This window comes from Pteropus medius, unplaced genomic scaffold (assembly GCF_902729225.1).
Source record: "Pteropus medius unplaced genomic scaffold, Ma_sr-lr_union100, whole genome shotgun sequence".
In the NCBI taxonomy this organism is placed as follows: Eukaryota; Metazoa; Chordata; class Mammalia; order Chiroptera; family Pteropodidae; genus Pteropus; species Pteropus medius.
The window spans coordinates 3,368,866-3,384,080 of record NW_024346062.1 but is presented as its reverse complement, the minus strand read 5'-3'; the positions used below and the strand labels follow the sequence as shown (position 1 = coordinate 3,384,080).

Sequence of the window (15,215 nt, the reverse complement as noted above, 5' to 3'; positions counted from 1 at the left end):
GCGGCGGTGCTGGTGGCGAGGATGGAAACTTGTTTGGGTGGTTGAGGGAAATAACCCGCGGGTTCACCTCCTTACAAAGTAACTTTAGAGATGGGGTCTGGAGCTGCGGGGATCCGGAGAGCCGCCGGGGGTCGCGGGGAGGACGGGAGGGAGCAGCTGCGTGGAGGAGGGCGCAAGGTGGGAATGTGGGTGTTTGGAGAGGTGGGCTAGGGTCGCGGCGGACAGCACTAGGGGCACCACTACCGGGGCTTAGGCGCTGGGGCTTGGGGCGGGGAGTGCCGGGCAAGGCGAGGGCGGCGGTGCAGGGCGCGCGGCGGGCGGAAGCCGGGCGCGGAGCGGCCGAGCGGGGCCCCGCGGGGCGCGGAGACGCGCGCGGGGCGCGGAGGGCGTGTGCGGGCGTGGGGGCTTGTCCCGAGAAGGGACGCGGCGCTCCCAGCCCCCAGCGCCTCACGGAGCTGGGGCGCGGAGCAGCGGGCACCAGAGACGCCGCTGAAGTTTGGGAGTCTGAAAAGGACCGAGTTCCCGGGGAGGAAAAGTGTGCTGGCGAGAAGCGGGATCTGCTGGAGCAGGCTGGCGTTTCTGCTTCTCGCAGCCGACCCAACTCTGCGGCGGCGGCTGGCGAACTTTTTTGGGAGACTTGCTGCTTCCCAAATATCTGGGGGCCGCAGCTACCCCGGCGGCGGGCGGGATGGTGGTCGTGGGGCGCGCAGAGGGGAGTTGTGTGAGTCGCGGCGGTCCGCGCGAGGAGGGTTGTGTGTGGTGGGCAGTGGGCAGTGGTCCGAAAAGGGATTTGCGGGAAGGGGAGAAATGTAGAGGTGGAAAGAAGTTGTTTACTCGGGTTATGTTGGAGATACAGGTGTTAACTTCAGTGGGAGCCCAGAAGAGGCTGGCCAAAAAAGAGCCCCTCTGTGCTCGGGATGCCACCGTCACGGCACACTGCGAAGCGGGGCTGTTTGTTGCTATTCTTATGTACTTGTAACGGTGATTTGGTTGTTACTAAAAACGAGAGCGAACAGTGCCTGTGACCACTGAGGAAGAACCCCTCTTTTCTTTGCAGCAGTTCTGTGATTCCCAGTAACCACCTCCACTCCAAGGGTGAGGTTTATCCGTGTCATTGAACACGCTCTCCTTTTCCGAGGGGTTTCAGACTGGGAAAAAGTCTGAGAGCATCTCCCCAAAGCTACTTTGGTTACCTTGCGCACGGAAATAGCTGCGTAAATAGAAACTAATTTCGCGAGGTTCCCTCCTTGCTTTAAGCAGTTAGTAGTCTTCTCCTGAAAGTTTCTTGTGCCCTAGGGATGGGAGCATTTCCTAATCTTTGGGTTGGCAGCAACACACATATCCCCGTGGGATTTAGGGGTGGCAGGCCTTGATGTAGCAAAACAAAAACAAAAATTAACGGAGAGATGCTGTTTTTGTTTTTTGTTTTCTTTTTCCCAGAGGTATTTTCTGAGGAGCTACATTTACCATCTTATTACTGTGACAAGGAATGTATAAAAGACAGCATCATAGCCTGGTTAAGAAACAGCAGTTAGTGGAATTGAAGTTTTGAAATAACCTAATTTGTGTGCATTAATCATTTGGTTGTAATATATATGATAAAATAGAAACATTTAGAGGAGTATGTTTTGATGATTACAGCACATTAGGATTTCATGTTATTGGGAGTGAAGGAATTGAAATGTATAAGGGCATAATACTATTTATTTGGGAGGTGGTTGACTTTGAGAATCAAAGTAATTTTAAAATTTAGGTGGACTCCCAGAAGTGGCTGAATCTAATCTGTATCCTGATAACTTTGTAAAAATATATTAAAAAAAAAATCTGAGATAACTAATGAGGAAGTTGGACCTGATGTGTCTGTGGTCTTTTCTAGCTCTAATTTTGGGATTCTGTCATAAAAACAAATAGTTGCCACTTTTGCTGTCAGATCTACCAAACTGAACACCAAGTAACATCTACTGTTGTAAGCAAAGTGGTGAGAGTTCTGCTAGATGGTGCTATTTGATTTAAATATATTTCTTCCATTCATTATAATTGGCATCAGAAATCCTGGACTGGCTTGCCTTATGAACTAAATATAGGTGAAGAGGCCACTTTTGGAGAATTAACAATGACTGTTCAGGGTTAATTGTTGTTGTATTAGTTTCTAGGTAAATGTTGTTTGAATAAAGACAAACATTAAGGTAGATTATATTTTATAGAATGAACTTAGTTTCATTTTGGTAGGGGCATTAATCTGATTGCTCAGTTTTTCCCTTTATGTTTTTCTAGGACTTTAATGGCACTATTCTACAACAGTATACTAACTTCTAAAAATAGAAATCTTGAAATTGTCTTTAAAATGGATGTCACCAGATTTAAACAAAAATTTCTTGAGGTGGCAGATTAAAAGGTTACCTGAGTGAAGAAGAATTCTCTTTTAGTAAATAAATTAGAATTGTTCTGATCTTAAAAATCACAAAAATAATTTATGTTTTGTAATAAGTTTGTCAATATTTTACTTTAATAAAACATTCTGAAAAATGAGTCATGAATAATGTCATGTACATAAAATAAAAATATTGTGTTTTATAATCTATCAAGAAATGTTTTCTAACATGAGTTCGTAGTGGGTAGCTGACAAGTTTTTACCAAATTATATCTTTGCTTTCTCATTAAGAAGTCACCATTGGAATACTTGAAATTAATTTGTAAGTTTTATGCAGTTTCTATAATTTTAGTACACAGTTCTGAACTTAAAAATAGCCAACAATATCATAACTATGTGTGGTGACAGATGGTTACTAGATTTACTGAAGGATCACTGTATAAGGTGTATGTCTCATCACTATGTTGTATATCTGAAACTAATGTAATGTATATCAACTATAATTTAAAAATAAAATTTAAAAAATTGCCAGTCAGGTGAATTACTTTATTGTTTTAAAAACTAGATGGATCAAGTCTATACAAAGGTTGGGATTAGATTTAATTATACAGGAAATGATTGAAAACTCTTGGAGGGAGGTGGGACATTTGTACAGAAATTTAAATTCTGATCCTATTGGGTCATTTTTCCCTTTAGTAGGCTTTCTTTTTAGCAAAGATCACAAACGTAATTAAGTAACAATGCAATTGGTTGTTTCATGTCTAGCTTCCTCTTAAATGTAAGTTTCTTGAGGGCAAGGGATGATACTTCTAATTTCTTTTCTGAGGTATCCTTGACATTAAGGGTAGTGCCTTCTTATGTTGAAAGCACCAAATAAATATTTGAATAAGTGAAGATATTGGACTCAAAGGAATTTTTTTCAATATGAAAACTTTTTCAATGACCTCCAAAATAAGGACTTAGAAAGTTTGAGTTCCACATTCTGTGGCTTAGTTGTATTTCAGAAATAGCCCAGAACAGTAATTATTATTTGTCATTCTGTGTGCCAGAGACTGTGTTCAGCACTTTATATGTATTTTCTCTAATTTCCTAATAATTCTGCAAGATAGTGATGTTTTTCTCCACTAAAGAAATAAGAAAAAATAAGTAACTTGCTCAGGGATACACCGCTAGCTGGGTTTCTAACACAAATTTCTCTAACTTTAGAACCTGTGGTTGAAACTGAAAGATACTTTTTCAGTATACCAGATTGCCTTCCTGATCTAGGGTAGAATGCTACAGATTTAGGGAACAGCATTGCATAATCAGATATTAGAGACTTTAAAGATTTGATCAGATATGTAATCTTAACCATTGGTTGACCCTGATGCTTATATCCTCCATATTGGTAGACTGCAGATATGTGCGTGGTATGGGGAAGGCATAGAAATTTTAGGAGTGCTACTTAGAAGCCTAAATAATAAAGAGTTTTTTTCTTCTAGGAATTTTGTTTGATCACTTAAGTTTTGAAAGTAAACATTGTAGTTGTGAACAATTCCTATATGAAATGTTGCTGAACTTTAAGCCATACTGCCACAGAAAGATAACTGCCACCTGCAAATTGATAAGTAGTGATATTACTTTGTTATTAAACTAATTTGAACTTCCAAAAGTATGTAATAATGCAGAAAAAAATAAAAAAACATAGTACAGAAAGACAAATCTGCTATAAAGCAAAGTTGAATGTATTGTACACATACCAGACAGTAACTAGTTTACTAATAAAGTAAACCAATAAGAAACGACAGAAATCAAACTGTGCATCTAACCTGAGGCCCTGAAAGTAACTTTGGTTTTTAAATTATGAATCTTTTAGTTCAAATACCAAGAAACAAATATGACATTTTTACATGGTCATAGAAATGAACATTAAAATCTTACTCTGTATAAAAGAAAGTTATTGGATTAGTATCTGCCAGCATCACCTTATCTCCCTATTTTTTACTATTTAGTCACCCCCTAAAAGTTTTGAACTTGCCTTTTCTTCTTTTCTGAAGGAAATAAAGTTAAGACAAGTGAAATAATACAGATCTTTAGAAACTTGATTGACGAGCAGTTAACACAGTTAACGGAATTCAAGATTTCTAAAACTAATGAAAGAATACCATTCTGGGGGAATGAAATTTTCAGTAAGATATTAAATTGACTCTCCCCTTCCCAATCCAGAAGATGTTTCCTCCAAAATGCTAAAGAATTTGTACCTAATACGTCATCTTGTTTGTGAGAGTTTTTCTTTTGATTGTTCTTTCTGTTATTTAAGAAGTATCCAAAAAATGAGTTTTTTGAAGGAATAAACCTAAAGAAAATATGTAAGATGTTGAGAGTTAAATTTTAGCATTGCTTATCAAAAGATTTATCTTGACTCTTCTTTTTTAAGAGCTGTGAAAGAAAAAAACGAAAGATTTATTCCCATACTTTAAAGCCAGTTTGCCATAGAAAACCAATTCTGGATGAAAAAAATCATTAAATTTTCATTACTCTGCATTAGTGGACCAAATGTGTCTTTTATGTTTAATTACTACTAGGAAATAGAATTATTTTGTTTTAAAATTAAAACATACACTATGGGTAGGGATTGGAATACGTAGATTGCAGTTTATTAACATTTCCCCCCAGCAGTTTCGAGTTGGAAGTAAAAATTTGGAAAAAAAAAAAAATTTGAATTTAGAGTTTTCTTTCTTCCGTGGAGATCACAACTATTACATTAATGTTGGTGCATAGCATTGAGGATTACTGTACTGGATTTAAAAGACATGATGCTGGGAATATATAATTTAAAAATATGTATTGAAGATAACTATAATTTTGGAGTATAAGAATATTTTCTATAATGTGTACATTATTGCTTCAACATTGGCGTGGGAATGATATGAAATATTTGCATGCTAGAGTCATATTTGTTAGTAATATATGAGCCTTTGTAAACAAATGCTAGAATATTACTTTTATTAATAACATTGTTTCCCCAATGAAGGACTTAAAGTATCATTGGAACAGTAGAATAAGATATATTTGCTAATATCTGAAGAGAGTTTAGAATAAAAAATAAGTGATTATATTTAGATTTTAAACTTTGCTTATCAGATTTGGTATGTACATATGTAACGTTTTGTATATAACAACATAACTGGGACTATGAGAGTTATTTGACTATTATATCAAAACCCCATGTACATGTATTCTGCCAAGAGTGATCTGAAGAGTGATCTGCCAAGAATTATATCCTACTCTTTTTCAGTAATGTTAGAAAAATAATAGAGGCTATTCTTTCTATCCCCAAACTGTATGTCTTATTCATTGTGTGAGTACGTTGAAAAACAGGTGGAAAATTGTCCACCCAGGGAGGAATAGAGTTTTTCCAGGTAACTTTTCATAGTCCTGCAGCTGCCAAATTTAAAGTTGGTCATAATAGATAACTAGTAATTTTTGTTGGAATAGTTAATAGCTAATAGTTAAATATTTTTGAAATAGTTAAATATTTTTGAAAAAGGGAGCTGCTAATGTTTTAATAGTTAAATATTTTTAATAGTTAAATATTTAATAGTTAAATATTTAATAGTTAAATGTTTTTGAAAAGGGGAGCTGCTAATGTTTTTGTAATAGTGATGGGACTTAGAGGAGCCTGGACAGTTCTGGTGCAATGGGGGATTTAACATTTGTTCCTTGTTCATCTTTAAAAGAGAAACTTCAGTTGTCACTTCTTTAGTAATGACAAAACTACCATCATATTTTACTTTAAGAATTTTGGTTATTTCATGTAGGACTCTAAAACAGCTTTCTGACAGTAATGAACCATCATAACCTTTTAAATCATAATTCAGCTGGATGAGCTTGAACCAGTGACCTGCAGGTCTCCTACTTCTGATCTTCTGTATTAACTTTGCTTCAGTGACATATAAAACAAGTAATTTGGTATAGAAAAAATTGTAGAGACTGAAGTATAACACTTTGTTCTTTTTTTCAATTTTTAAATATTTTTTGTAATTGTAGGTATTAATATAGTTTTAATTTTTGATTAATATAATCTAAGCCATATTAAAATACTAATGAAATATCTATGCAGGTAAGAATAGTAGGTGAAAATCTATATGTGACTGTCCTTGTAAGTTAAGAGATTAGCTGATGGAAAAAACAAGCTTTCCCCTAAAATTAATATGGTTATTTTTTATTAGTGATCTGATATTTATCTTGATTCTCCTTTTATTTACCTACTTGAGAAAGCTATTTGAGAAAGCACCAAGAGCAACTGATAGAAGAAAGTTAGTAAATGAATTCTATTAAAAATTATTTTATTTAAACAGGATTAAAATGAATGTTTTCTGTAAAATAACAAAATCATAACTACTACAAAAAGAGCTTGTGGAGTTTTGTCATAGAAAGTTATTTTTTAATAGTAACAATAACAATGTTATCATTTGAGTGTTTTGTTTATATTTGGCCTTTACTTGCATTGTCTCATTTAATTCCCTCAAGGATCCACTAGACTGTAGGTACTATTTTCTGTTAATGTTACAGAAGAAACAGAGGCTTAAGAGTTTATCATGCTTTGGCTGCAGATATCAAAACAGGAGATATAAAATGGCTTAACTGATCAGAATTTCAAAACAAATCTCATATAAAGGATGTCTGGAAGAGGTAGGTTTAGAGTGGAGTCAGTGAATCAAGAACATCAGGGTTCAGGATGAGCTTCTCTGCCATCCTCAGCTTTCCCTCTCAGGAATGCAACATCTCTGCATCAAATTCCCATATCAGTTCCTCATACAACCAAGTATAAAGGCAGGGAAAAGGATAAGGTTTTTCCTTCTTCCCATGTCTCCTAATCAGAGAGGAAAACCTTTTCTAGAAGTTGCTTAGCAGATAGCTTCTTATGCCTTATTGAAGAGAACTGTCAAATTCTCTCTCCTAAACCAATTACTGGCAGAGGTAATGGGATTACCATAATTGGTTTAAATCAGTCATCCTTCATCTTCTGGGCTGGAAACATTGCTCCCTTGTACCTGAACTACCTAAACAAAACTGGGCTATTTGTCAAGGAAGATATATCTTGAGCATATAGAGAACAAAATGGGTCCCTGCTTTCATGAAACTTACTTTCAGGTTTGAAGGAGAAACATAATAATAAAGTAAATAAATGTAGTAGGCAATTTTGGATAGTCATAAGTGCTGTAAAGTAATGAGGTAGGATGATGTAATTTAGAGTCACTGGGAGGCTACTTTAGAGTGGGTAGTCAAGGAAAGGTTCTTGGAGAAGGAAACATTTAAGCAGAAACCTGAGTAATATTGAAAGAATTTGTTGTGAGAATATTTGGGGTTAGAGCATTTCAGGCAGGTTTAAAGCACCATTGAGGAAACTTCTCAGCATCAGCATAATTGCTCAAGGATATGTATAATATGAGTCAAATTTGGGATGAGAAGCTATGCTTCCTGGGGCCTGGTTTTGTTTTTTACTGAGGAACTGGATGATGGGTCTTGTTTATTTGGGTTTTCCTAGGTAATAAGGTTGACTGTCTCTTATCTCCTAAACCCCAGGGGTACAGTTGTTCCTAATGAGGACAGTGGAAGATAACAGCTTTTATAATAATGTTGATGATAGAAATAGCTAAGATTTATTGAATACTTAAAACCTATTGGGTTGACAAAGAATAGTATAACTAGCATGAAATATCCCAAATTGGTTTAGACCCCTTTACTCTGTGCTCACACAGCAACCTCGACTCTTCCTTTTTCACATCATAAATTAATGAATTATTTGGGTGATCTTTAGCTTAATGTCTCATCTCTCAGTTAGATTAGAAACTCCCTGAGGACAAGAACCATGGTGTCATCTCCAATGTATTCCCATCGATTAGCACAATGCTTGGAATTCTGATTAGATATTTGTGGGATAAATGTAACCTATTATATATCACTACAGGTTATCACTATAGCTAGCTCATTTTCTCCCCAGTTTTTCTAATATTTGGTACCACGTGATTTCTAAAGAAGTGTTTGTTATAATTGAGTAGTCTTTCTGTGAATTTTAGGACTACAGGAGATTACCTAGTTGTATTACTATGAAATGTATATATTTTTAATATGAATTTTTGATAGAATAAAATGTGTTTTAACAAATTTAATAATATAAATGGGATTATACTTTATACTTTCAAGATATTTTAATGTTCTTTATTTTATTTAAATCTCAGTAATAATTCTGGGAGGGAGATGATAATTCCCATTGATTGTTCAGAGTATAAATGGAATTTGACTTACCTAGTTAGGGTAATACAGATACTATGTTGCAGGGCTGAGCCATGTTTAGATTTTTTTGGTTTCAAGGTCAGTGTTTTGTGTATTATACTACAGCTGCCTCATTCGTTCATTTACTCAATTAATAATGAAAAGATCTTCAGGATGTATCTATATATTTATTTTATTTTTTAATTAAATGTATTGAGTGACATTGGTTAATAAAATTACATAGGTTTCAAGTATACAATTCTACTATACATTATCTTATTATGTTACATTGTGTATTCACTACCCAGAGTCACATCTCCTTCTGTCACCATATATTTGACCCCCTTTACCCTTTTCTACCTCCCCTTCTCTCTACTTTCCCTCTAGTAACCACTAAACTGTTGTCTGCGTCTATGAGGTTTTGTCTTGTTGGTTTGTTGCTTTCATGTGAGTGAAATCGTATGGTTCTCAACTTTTTCCATCTGACTTACTTTGTTTAGCATGATATTCTCAAGATCCATCCATATTGTCCCAAATGGCAGTATTTCATCTTTTCTTATGACCGAGTAGTAGTATTTTATTGTATGTATTTACCATTTGATCTTTATTTGGTCATCTGACAAAAGACACTTTGGTTGTTTCCATGTCTTGGCCACCATGAAAAATGCTGCAGTAAACATTGGGGTACATATATATTTATGGATAAATGTTTTCAAAATTTTTTGGGAGAGTTCCAGAAGAGGGATTGTTGGGTCATACTGTAATTCTAGTCTTAATTTTTTGAGGAAACTTCATACTGTTTTCCATAGTGGCTGTACCAATTTACATCCCCACCAGCAGTATATGAGGGTTCCTTATTCCCCAAAGCCTCTCCAACACTTATTATTACTTATCTTGTTGATGATAGCCATTCTAACAGGTGTGAGATGGTATCTCATTGTGATTTTGATTTGCATTTCCCTAATGGCTAGTGAAGTTGAGCATCTTCTCATTTATCTGTTGGCTATGTCTATGTCTGCTTGGGAGAAGTATCTGTTCAGTTCCTCTGCCCATTTTTCAATGGGATTGTTTGCTTTTTTGTTGAATTGTATGAGTTCTTTATATATTTTGGATATTAGCCCCTTTTTGGAGGTGTTTGAAAATCCCATTCGGTTGGTCACCTCTTTGTTTTATTGATAGTTCCTTTTGCTGTGCAGGAGCTATTTAATTTGATATAGTCTCATTCATTTATTTTTGTTTTTATATCCTTTGCCTTTGAGGTCAAATTCATAAAATTCTAAGGCCAAGGTTCATAAGTTTGGTGCCTCTTTTAAAATGAGAAATTAATGTATATGTTTTAAGAAGATTTAGTCATGGATTTGATTCAACAGAGAATCACGGATTAGGTGATAGTTAAAAGTTCATGTCAGTACTTTGATTAAATGAAAAATACTGTTATAGTATGAGTTAAAAACAATCCTATACAATTACTGAATTCCAAAAGTGCTATATGATAATAAAACCTGATTTTTGTTTGAAATTTGTTATATAAATTGATTGGTTTGAGATTTAGGGTAGTTTGGATTTCTAATTTGTGAAAGCTAAGACTAATTTTGATCAGTGAACTCTTCTGTATTCCTATGCCCATTAGCTTCAGTGTGGAGAGCTGGTTGGTGGCAGGGAGAGGGAAGCTTTTTTTTGCTCCTGTGCCTCTTTCCAATATGGAGAAGAAAGTTTCGATATAGATTATTGGTAGAATACTTTTTTTCTTGTTTTTGTTTTTATTGTGGTAAAATATATATAACATAAAATTGATCATTTTAACCATTTTTAGGTGTACATTTCAGTGGTATTAAGTACATTCACATTACTGTGCAATCATCACTATCTCTAGAACTTTTCATCTTCCTGAATTGAAACTCTGTACCCAATGAATAATAACTCCCCATTTCCCCTTTCTTCCAGCCCTTGACAACCACCATTCTATTTTCTGTCACAGTGAATTTGACTTTTCTAGGTACCTTGTATAAATGGAATCATACAACATTTGTCTTTTTTGTGTTTGGCTTCTTTTCCTGCTTAATCCCTCTAGTAACTTCATAAAATAGAATCCCCCTTTAACATATGGAGAAAATGAGTCTCGCTGAAATCATATACCTTGTCCAAGGCCACATGGTAAGTTGAGTGGTCTGGATTGAAACTATGATTTCTGACTGTACTGCTCATTTTAACTATTTTTGCCTCAGTGTTATTTATATAAAAATGTGAGTTGTGAGAATGGGGAGTGCAATGGGAATGTTTGGATAGTTCCATTTTTAATTGGGGTGAGAGCCAATAGAGAAGAGAGAGATTAAGCAAGAAGGTTAGGGAGAGCATTTATAGCTGATAAAAAGGTAGGTAGAATTATAGCTACCAAAAGCTATAAATATAAAGCTCTTTAAATATCTCCAAATTCTTTAGGTGGTATCTGAGATTTAACAACTTGGATGCAATGCTTGTTAGAGAGTATAAGATGCTGCTTAGAAGCTCAGGTTATAATTTCAGGTGAAGCTGTTTCTCCTTTCTGTATCTAGAGGCAAAGCAATCTGGCATAAATTACTTAGTAAATTTGAGAGTCAGAAATACATAGAAGAGGAATATGTAATATCTAGAAAAAAACCCCTTTCTCCTTTAATTATGAGTCTCCACTACTTATTGTCTCATCCAACCGACATATGGCCTGTTGGTTTTTTGTTTGTTTTTAGACTAGGACATCTGGAAAGTTCCATGTGGTCCACGAGCAATAGTACAACCAAATCGAGTCTATTACATAGTCATTTCTGTAGTACTATTAGAAAAAATAGAAACAGTTCTTTCGTCTCATTTTTCACAGCATCCTGTGCCATTTGTTGTTTATAATTGGATTAAAATTACGTAATGATTGCACTTCATCAGTGCATTTAAGCAACACTTATTATTAGGATGTTATTAAAGGTGTTTCAATAAGCATTTCTTAAACCCTGAATTAAACTGAGAGACTGATATTGCTATTCTTTCATTGCGAAATACTATAATGGGAAAACTTGAATGAAGTTTCTTACCATAAAATAGACATTACATATACATACACACACATATGTGTATGTGTGTATATAGTGGGAATATTTTTTAGGTAGGAGTTTATGTTGGGAAATAACTTGCTAATTCATTTTGAATTGAAATTGGTATTGAGTCAATTATACAAGTGAGTTGGCCTTCTAAATTCAGGACCAGAAAGATTAGAGTATAGGTATGTTTTAACTAAAATATTAAAGGCTGTTGATGCCTTTCTATAAGATGGGGATATCATTAACAAGAGAACTCGTAATATAGCAAGCACTGCCAAAAATGCTGCTAGTTAACAAAATGTTTCTGTGTTTGTATTGGCCAGATCCCTAGCAGGAGAGCTCTCTTGAAAAGATAATTGAAGGGAGTTTAACGAAAGCATGTGCAAGATTAAAACCAACCAGGGATGGAGGATCACCTAGGAATTAGCAACAACGGAAGCATCACTGGTCTTAGGTCTTGAAAGGAAAAAGGGAGAGGGCAGTTACCAGAATCTGGTTGAGCACCGTGGTCATTGCAGAAAGGTCACCCCCTCTTGGAACTCTGGTTTTGGGAAGAGGACCACAGCCACTGTGAAACCCTCTGTAAATAGAGACTGGAGGCCTAGCAGGGAGGGTATCTTCTTTCTTCTCTAGCCCTCTCATCAGCTGATGCCTCTTTTCTGTAGAAGCCAACTGGGAACCAGAGGGCGAGGAAACCCTGGTGACATACTATATAATATAGATCAGCGCCTAAGTCTCACAGGGCTAAAAGGGTAGAGAGTAGATCTGGCAGGGCCAATCGAGAAGATCCAGGGCAATACTGAAGTTTTAATTTTTTTAAATTTGAAACAAATCTTTTAGTTCCTTGTATAGAATGGCTTGAGAAAATAGAGTTTTTTAAAAAGTTGGATTTTGTCAAAATAGCATTTAAAATAAAAAAATCCATTTATGTTATAATAGTATAAATTTGTATACATTTAATGAGGTGGGGATAATATTGCTTCTGCTGTTTCCACATTCCTTTATTCATTTAAGAAATGTAAACTGTCTCTCATATGTCAGCCTTTGTTGAACTCTCTTGAGCCAGATATGAATAACACAGCAGTCTCTGCCCACCAGGAGCTCACTATCCAGAAGGGGCCCACTGTCAGTGATTATCACAATGGGTAACAAGCATTATAATGTTATGTAGGAAGCGCTATGGGATTTCTGAAAAAGGACATTGAATGCAGCCTATGTCTTTAGTAGTCTTAGGAGATATTTCTAAGAGGATATTTATTAAATAATAAAAGTTAGCCAAACTGTGTTTGTGTGTGTGTGTGTGTGGGGGGGACTGGGAGGCGGGGGGGGGAGAGTAAAAAGTATTATAGCAAGAGAAACGTGCAGAAACATGGACGCATTAAAGACTATGGTATGTTTGGTGAACTGCAAGAAAGCTGATGTGACTGGATGTGCTTTAGGGGATAAATCTGGGAAGTTAAACAGAAACTATTTCAAGAATGACCTTGAGCGACAGCTTGACCTGGGAGGCAAGTAATTGTAAGCAGAAAGTGACATCATCTGAGACACATTTTAGAAGAATCATTCTGGAAGTAATACAGAGGGTGGGGTAAAGGAGGAGACATAGGTTAAGAAGCTATTGTAATATGTAAGCCGCTACAGTAATAAACCGTTTTTCTACAGTACGGGCAGTCTAGTGGATGTCTTAGAATATAGAATACACAGGGCTTGGTGGCCTAAATGTGGAAAGTAGGCTGTAATTGTGGGTAGAAGTTTTAGTCATAGACTTAGAGGGACTGCTGGTGGAAGAACAGATAGGTGCAAGGAGGAAGATGACGAGTCCAGGTGGTGCTGCTCTTCAGGTGCCATTAGAGAGGGAGCACTTTGGGAGGAAACCTGATAAGTGGTTTGGAGCTGCAGTGTGGAGGGAGTGTGGCTAGGCTGGAGATACAGAATTGAGAAAGGAGCGGGGAGAAGTAACATTTGTAAACATAAGGTACCTGTGTTTCAAGCATTGTCCTAGGCACTTTATTCTTTATAGTGCTGTGAAGTAGGTATTATCTCCTTTTTATTCCTGAGGAAACGAAGGCTTTAATAGGATAAGTAATTTGGACAAGTAATAAACACATGTCAGTCTTGGAATCTGAACTCAGGTTTAGTTCATTCTTTCTCTCTTTAAAAAATAACTCTCCAAGTGTGACATTTATACAGAAAAGTGTACATACTATAAGCGTATAGCTTGATGAATTTTTGCTAACTGAGCACACCAGTGCGACCAAGCACCCACATCAAGAAAAAGAACATTACCAACACTTCAGAAGCTACACACACTGTGCATCCCTACTATCCTAACTTCTAACAGCATAGATTAGTTTTTTTCTGTTTTACTCCTTATATATGGCCAATTTTTCTTTGCTTGTCTATCATTTGAAGCCATGACATGAGAATGAAGTCGTCTTCATGGGAATGTCCAGGGAGAAAGAGTGAAGAGATCAAAGATGGAACCTTGGGGAACCTAAGGGAAGAAGAATTTGAGAGTGAGACAAAAAAAAAGGAACACTAGGGAGATAAGAGGGAAACTCATACGGGATTGACATCACAGAAGGAGGGAAGGGGACTTCTTAGAAGAAGAGATCATCTGTGACGTTAGGTAGTGTCAGTGGCATGGAGTGAACCCAGGCTAAAATGCAGTGTTTTAAGTGCTTGTTATAAGGCATGGAAGTGAAGACATCAGATGTGAACAGCCTCCATTGGAGAAAGGAAGCGTGGGGAGAAGACTAACTAGAAGAGGATATAGATTTTTTACTTGGGTGATTTTGTGTGGGGAGGCATTCGTTGGGAAACACTTCTTGGTCTTATTATCTTGTAAAGAGGTTTTGTCATTTGCTTTAAACCAGTGGTCTCTAACCTTTTTGTCACCCGGGGGCAGTGCTCCTATGAAAATATAATGCCCGATGATCTGTGGGGGAGCTGAGGCTGTGATGCTAGCGCTGGGGAGTGGCGGCAAGTATAGATGAAACGTTGCTGGCTTGCACACCACTTACCTCCTTCTGTGAGGCCCAGTTCCTAACAGGCCACGGTCCCAGTCCAGAGCCTAGGGGTTGGGGACCCTGCTTTGAACCACATTTTTCTTTTTTTAAAGGATAACAATACAGGAATGCTCTGGGACATGGAAGGGAAAGAAGGCAATAGGTAAAGTGATTTTCGCTTTAGTAGATGGGCTTAGGAAGTGACTGAGTATGTGAATTTTTAAAAATAATTTTTAGTTTGGTGTGAGATACTTTGGTGGGGTTACATTGCTAGCTTTTTTTGTCAACTGATTTTTAAAAAGCTTTTATCAATCTTAGGAAATTGGAACAAAAAGAACATATTTAAGTAGTGGCTTTGGAATAGTTTAAAAACTTAGCTGCCTGCCATGGCTACCAATCAGGCTATTAGACTTTAAAGCAAAAGTTTGATGGGAAAATATTTTTTAAAATCTCTCCAAGTTAGCATACTCTTACTCCTTCCTCTCTATAATGTATCTCTAAATTTCATTTTTT

General features: G+C 36.5%; 1 protein-coding gene across 6 annotated transcripts in view; it reads left to right on the top strand.

Annotated features, from left to right (window-relative positions):
* The window catches only part of SSBP2 (single stranded DNA binding protein 2), a 245,763-nt gene that overhangs the window by 406 nt on the left and 230,142 nt on the right, over positions 1-15,215 (top strand). The gene's annotated exons all lie outside the window — the stretch shown is intronic.